The sequence below is a fragment of the Chenopodium quinoa genome, unplaced genomic scaffold (assembly GCF_001683475.1).
Source record: "Chenopodium quinoa cultivar QQ74 unplaced genomic scaffold, ASM168347v1, whole genome shotgun sequence".
Lineage (NCBI taxonomy): Eukaryota > Viridiplantae > Streptophyta > Magnoliopsida > Caryophyllales > Amaranthaceae > Chenopodium > Chenopodium quinoa.
The window spans coordinates 6,341-13,962 of NW_018743951.1; the positions used below are offsets into that span (position 1 = coordinate 6,341).

The following is a 7,622-nucleotide window of genomic DNA, read 5'->3' on the forward strand; positions in this document are numbered from 1 at the left end:
GTATCTTTAATTATGTAAACAAAATCAATCCGAAATATCAAATTATGTTTCCTTTGCATTATATCACTAGAATGTGTAGTTATAATCTTCTAACACATGATAGTTTAAAGGAAATTATTAGGGATTCACTATGAGATGAATAATAACAATAAGTAGGTAAATTAATGAAAATTTGATGTGACAACCTAAAATATGAAGTTGAGTTTTACACCCTAATAATGAAAAAACAACTAATGTATTTGCTAGAAAGACATGTTGGGATAATTTCAAGTTTCTCTTATTGATAAACAAAATACAAGTATGTTTTTTAAATTGCAAAGTTATAATTAATTGCAACATTTTCACTGTTCACCAGTAAAACCCTTGATAAACGAATTTTGTTTCTCAAAATGAAAAGTTGGGGTGGGCTCTACATATTGAAGGGTAACAAAGCTTTACAAGAGTCTCAAACAAAGAGAGGCATTCAACACAATATGTGATCATTTTTTACGTTTGACTAGTATATGTGATTAGTATTGAAAAATTATAGGAGCAATTTACAACTTTCTCATACCAAAAACCATATTAATCTCATGCAGAAGATTGACAGTTAGATAAAATTCACAAGTCAGTGAAGCCAAATTCAGATTATCAGCGCCTTCCCTATGTACAGACCCCTCGACGCTGCTCTTTGTTGATTTCATACTTAGAGACTGTCCAACATAAACAGAGGCAACCTTTAATGGACTTATCCATGAGGAACTAAGTGTCAGAGCCCATTAGTATTTGTTGTGTCTATGAGCAGAGAGATAATCCCTACATCACCGAAATCCTCAACTAAGATGGCAGAAAACCATAGCAAGAAACTGAGAATGCTATCACGTCAATAGTCTTTGTCTGCTGCTTTGACTGATACTAGTACGAGGCATTCCTTCATGTTCCTCGGATTCTTCTTCTTCATCCGAGGATAAGAGGGAAGATCCCATCCACGTTTTAAAGCCTTCATTGACACGTCTCTCAATGTCTGGTGTGACTTCCCAAGGATTTGCTTCCAACATTTCCAATCCAAGATTTCTTCCAGAGAAGTTGCCCTCATCCAGAATTGTAGCAGCTTTCCTTCTCAGGAATATGGCAGTGGCTCCCAATAAAATCACAAGTCCCCATGAGGCAACCTCATAGCACCAAAACAAGGGCACGGAACAGCTACTCCCCAACGTGAGAAGACTAGAACCCAGAAAAAAGTGCAAGAAGACCAAAGAGGATGGCAAACACCATATTAAGGATGGCTAGACAACGTACTCCACCTGCAAATCAGAGTGTAAACATAAATTTTATGTTTTAGAACTCGCAACAGAGGTCTTTAGAAACTCTTAAAGCTGGCTCTTTGACTATATACATAGACCATCACATGAGCATTTGTTCATTTTCTTGTGTATGAAGAAATGCATTTTCATAACATTAACTATTTTTGTTTGAAAGGTAGGTAAAACCACTCAAACAGCATCTGGACATTGAAGATTGATCAGTTATACAAATTACAGAAAGAAAACTTTACTCTCAACCAACAGAACAATAAGAAACCATATTTCAATTTGCGTAACATTATCGTCCAACACAGAATCTATCTTCAAATATCTAAAACCTACGTATGTAGTACTGCTTTATAGCACATAAATATTCTCACAACATAGCTTCGAAATAGAGAGCTTTCTCACAATAATACAATTATAGTGCACAACTTCTTACCCTAGAGAGCAGACATTTGTTACTGACACTAGGGGCATCAATATAAGTATAACTAGCTGAGTCCCATCCACCAGGAAATAGAAAGAGAGCTTAGAATGGAGAGGGACACTACAGCAGACCTGGAAAACTTAATACTAGTATTTAGCTGGTTTTCACCTCTTTATTAATAAGCCCCCTTCAGCCCACAACCATTTCCTAATGCTATTCCCCTTGACAAAATAATTTATCACTGAAGAAATAAAAGATTATTCATAAGATGATCACAGAGAATTAGAAAGTAGCATACCCCTCCTTGAAGCACAATAGTTGTTCTCGACCACCTTCAAGCACCAATGCCTCTGAGGTGCAGCGTAAGCAACCATAAATCCTGCACCATATACAAAATTAATCACCAAACTGGACACTAGATACAACAATATGAAGAACAGGCAAGCAGAATTACAGTAAGATGGAATGAGTAGTATGACTAGTATCCATGAATTGGAATACAGTTAAGACAATAATCGATCGGTAACAATTAAATTGCAACCCCTATTTAAACACCCCTTATTATCAATGGCAAAAGCAGAAATTGGATTCAACAGAGAGAAAAATGCAAATTTGTAAAGGTCACACTTATTGATCACTCAAGTATACAACCACAAGATCGAAAGAGATGATTCAACAGTCCATTTTCCATATTTCAAAGCAATCTAAGGCCCCTTGCCCCTCTTTAGTCCAGTTTCCATCTTTCACAATAATCTAGGTTTTGTTTGGTAGGATATCTTGGATGTGTGTGACCATGAAAACTCCAATTTATACTAAAAATAAAAAACATAATATTGGTTACATTACCTAAGAAATTCAAAGAAAGACGGCAATGCAGTGATGATGAATTCAAACTTTAAATATAGAAGATAGTTTGAGTATTTTACCTAAATAAAAAACTAAAAAATGACCTCAAATCATTGTGGTAGATAAAGCATTTTATCTGCATTTCCTTAGAAAATAAAATTTGGTTTTAAATTATTTCATAGAAAATCACAGCTCTCATGGATTCATCTTTCAATCCCTCGATGACTTACAGCATACTGAAAGAAAAAAGTTTTTAAACCAAATAAGTCTACAAGGCGGTCTTTGCCATGATATACAGCAAACTAATACTTTTGCAAAACAAAGAAATATTAAGTCAAAGGCTTCATGCAGTACAAACTTGGTTCTATACGCTACTTCACAAACAGAGTTCATTTAAAGCCCCCACTTCCATCCATGAACCAGCAACATGAAAAGATTTCAGTTGACCATAAAAAATTAATATTTGCTTTAAATAATCACTAAGCATACAAAATTACTAAAGTGCCACTGTAAAAGTTTGACATTGTAAAGGACTCAAGGACCAAAATCGATGAATGGGTTATAGTATGCAGAAGGGAGTCAACCAACATGTTATCCTTTGTATATAACACATTATAAGCAGCATACTATTAGAGAGTTATGCACCGCCTTTTAATATACAAATAGAACGAAACAATGCTTTTACAGAAGCAATTGAACCACAGTAAACTAGAACCAGAATCCATTATCCAATCTCTAATGCTTCGTAGCTCCAAAACCTTCTTTCTCAAAACTAAACTAAACATCAAGCAAAAGCTACTCTTTATATCACACATTATAACCAGCATACTATTAGAGAGTTATGCACCACCTTTTAATATACAAATAGAACGAAACAATGCTTTTACAGAAGCGATTGAACCACAGTAAACTAGAACCGGAATCCATTATCCAATCTCCAATGCTTCGTAGCCCCAAAACCTTCTTTCTCGAAACTAAACTAAACATCAAGCAAAAGCTACTCCAAAAGAGAATTTTGCAAGGAAAACAGAAAATGAAATGGTAAAAACATCCTAAGCCTCCTAAAAAGCTAACACATTTTTCTCATCCCAAAACATAATCTCAGAGGATATTTCCAATGATTTAGCCACAGCAAGCCACATTAAATCATAAAACAAAACTTTTCTTACTAAAATCACTAGATCCACTAACTTCTGAATTTTACCCACCATGAATCCTCTTTTCTGTTTAAGTTTAAGAATTTTCAAATCATTTCCAAATGATCCTGCCACTTTTTAAAAGCTATGTCAATTAAAAAATTCATACTTCCATAGTTCCATTTCGGATCTAAAATACATTTCAGTCACATATTCTTAGGTCATTAGCATTCAAGATTACTTTCCTTTTTTCCTAATTTTCTGCTTTTCATGGAAAACAAGAGTAATTACCCAACAAAACTCCTTCACATTAATATTTAGCTTATATAGACTTGTCATCACCATGGCCCACAATCATCTGCAATGGACCCTGAAAGGGTGGAGTCTCAACTCAAGGGTCAAGGCAACCTTAACCCTTGTTTTTTCACCTCGGCCTACTGAATCAGCTGAGGACCAAAATGTGAATAAGTAACAAGGACCAAATTCTAGAGCTCCAGGATCATCCCGACACCCCTATAAGTCTATAACTACAACCACCACAAACTAATACAGTTGCCTATGAGAAACGTTTTGCCCGGTATGATTCACATTTACATCTCCTAAACAATCAGCAGAGCTGATCTTTATGATCCCCAAACCTATTTAAAAAAAATTCAGCTTCTATTAACTTCTCTTCTTTTATTTACAGAAAAAAAAAAAAAAGGAAGCACTCAAATGGCATGTAGCTTCTACTATGCATCTTGCTATCCTAATGCTAGGATCATATGCTTCCCTTCCAAATAATCCCAACTAACATTACCCTTCGAACAACAATTAACGAATCCTATTAACTTCGATATACTCACAAAACTTTAGTAAGAGATCACTGAAGAGTTCAACTTTCGCAGACTGAAGCGTCATCATATACATACCCTCTCTAATCTTTATTAGTAATTATAAGCTCATCCTTCAATTTCACTTCAGAATGTTAATTACACAACAGGCTACAATCTATAAAATCTTTGAATCTATAGTTTCTCAAATACTCTACTACTAGATATTATCAGCCTTTATTCACTCCTTATTCCTTCTACACTAGAGTGATCAAATATAATGAAATAAAATGTCAAAGACCCATAGGCAAGTAAAACTGCAGAAAGACTCTTATAGAAAAAATTCTTTTGAGAAGGTAAAAATTTAGTATATCTCCAACATAGGTAATTCAAGTGCAATAAAAAGTTATAATCTGATCTAGCTACCAATAGATTACACGATGCTAATGTAATACAGCACAAGCGCAAAATGCAAATCAGACAATCAGTCCATCCACAACAGAACCCAAAGCAGGGGTCACGTATGGAATGCGCATACTCACTAATCTCCTAAGTGAAAAAAATCCTTTGTACTTCAAAATTCGGTTTTCCACCAATTACTCAAAGCTATAATCCTATCTTTGCTTCCCTTAAGCAAGCCGCCATGAACTCCAAACCTTCATAACTAAGGTAAGCTAGCAAGCCTAGCATCTCAAACACCAAAACAAATCAAAACACTTCAAATGCAATATTCCACCAATTTGCAACACAAAAATCCTGCCATTGCTTTAGCTAACATCTCAACCCCTGTCTATCACAATTACGAATTGTCCAATGTCGGAAATGAGACGATAAAAGAGTAAATTTCAATGAACGATTCAATTGAATAATCATAAGTAATCTAACCATATAAGCACAAACGATAAACGCAATCAAAGCATAATGTACTCCTCAATTGTTTCACACATAGTTTTCCCCCGTCTACACATACACATATCATCAACAATGCTTGAAAAAATGAGTACTAAGCATCAAATACATTTCCTAAAAATGCTACTTAGTATTTCATAATATTACGACAAAATCACGCGTCAACGGGTGTAATTAAACGTTCCAACTAACCTGCAACAAGATAAACGACGGAGGCCAAAAACAAGATCGACGAAGGAAGAAACAACACCATATAATAATAATCAACGGTTTCTTGATCCGTAAGATAAAAAGCTCCAGGAAGAGGATCAGAATCACCAGAAGTAGTAGCATTAATCGGCAAAGGTTGAAGACGAAGATCAAAACAAAAAGGGCGATTACCAGAATCACCAGGAAACACTATCTTCAAACTAATAGCAGTAGAAACAACAATCGCAAGAGAGATAATACACACAATTGACACGCAAATCGGTCGTTGAAGCTTGAGCCAAGCTTTATCTTCGTCTCTGAGATTTTGATACTCGTGTTTCGGCATGAAAGCTTGGCGAAGTGCGTCGCTGATTAAATCCATTGAGAAAACCCTAGAAATTTGGGGGAATTGGAGGAGAGAGAATTGGAGTGAGGTTGAAGGTCGGAAACCCTAACAATGGCGGATGAAGGAGAGAGAAAGAGGAGAAATGGCGGTTGCTGGTGTTGTTAGCTGATGGTGTTGTGACGAATTCACGAATGTTTGTTAATTGAAAATATTTTGAAGGTGGTGAGTTATTAATTAGTTGGAATTTATTGGTGATTAGTGTAAAAATGAGTTAATTAGAGTGGGATTATGTGAAAAATAGGAAATATTGGAATCTAATCATTTACTCCACGTAGAATGCACGATATGTCTAGCTTATTTAAGAAGGTGTTGATGTGATGACTTGAGTAGGAGATTATAGGACATTTGGTTATTTACTTACGTAGTATTTGGTTTTGTGTTTAAAATTGACAATGTAAGTAGGGGTGTACATAAACAGGACCGGACCTGAAAACCGACCTGAACCGGACCTGTTGGGACCGGACCTGATCCGGACCTGTAGATTCAGGTCCGGTCCCGGTCCTTGAAATTCAAGGTTTCCGGTTCCGGTCCGGATCAGGTCCAAAACCGGGGTTTTCAGGTCCGGACCTGAAACCCGGATTTTTTATATAATATATATATAAAAAAAATATAAAAGCCTAAAAAACCTAATACTTCAACTATTCAGCAACGCCTCTTCTCCTCTCACCTTTTCTCTTATCCTTTCTGATTCTCAGTATCCCCTCTTCCTCTCTAATTCTCAATCTCCCCTCTTCCTCTCTGATTCTCAATCTCACTCTTTCTTTCTGGTTCTCAACGACTCCTCTTCCTCTCCTCTTCTCTCTTCCTGGCTCCAGCATCGTGGGATTGGAGCACCGTCGTCCAACATCGAGGCCCCGTCGTCCACCATCTGCCGTCACCAGAGTTTGTTTATACTTTAGTTTTAGTTGAATATAGGTTAGTATGTAGATCTAGTTTTATTTTTCACATAATTTACGATTATAATTATCTTTTTTAATGAAATTGTAATGTAAAATTATAAATTTTGTAATTTAAGTTTGTAGATCTATTTTTTCGAAATTTCTGTTTTTTTTTCTCGGATTTTCTGACAATTTATGTATAATTTGTTTTTTGCGATTTTTTTGTTCGTTTTTTTGTTTTTTGTTCGGATGTTGGATGTATGTGTGGAATCGATTTGGGTTTTTTTCTTTTTCTTTTGTTTTTCTGGGTTGTGGGTGCGGTGGATGCCTGACGGTGGTGGGTTTTTTTTTCAATTTTTTCGTTTTTCTGGGTTATGGTGGGTATCAATGGGTCTGGGTTGTTGGGGTTATGGTGTCTGGGTTAAGGGGGTTAAGGTGGTTAAGGGGTGAGTTGGGGTAGGTGGTAGAAGGAAAGAAGCTTGTGGTGGTGGGCTGTGCGTAGGGGTGTATGTATTAGTGGTGGTGGGTTGTTCGTAGGAGGTTGTTGATGATAGTTTTTAGTCAAAACTTTGGCTTGAATAAAGAAAAAAAAAAGGGAAAATACAAATTCAGGTCTGTTCAGGTCTAAACCCGGACCGAACCTGAATTTTCAGGTCTGACCCGAAACCGGACCTGTTGATTCAGGTCCGGTCTCCGGTCCTCAAAATTCTCTAATTCAGGTCCCCGGTCCAAA

At 36.2% G+C, this 7,622-nt stretch overlaps 1 pseudogene; it reads right to left on the reverse strand.

Moving 5' to 3' along the window:
- Positions 1-562: 562 nt before the first annotated feature.
- LOC110689079 lies at positions 563-6,244 on the reverse strand (annotated as a pseudogene).
- Positions 6,245-7,622: the final 1,378 nt, after the last annotated feature.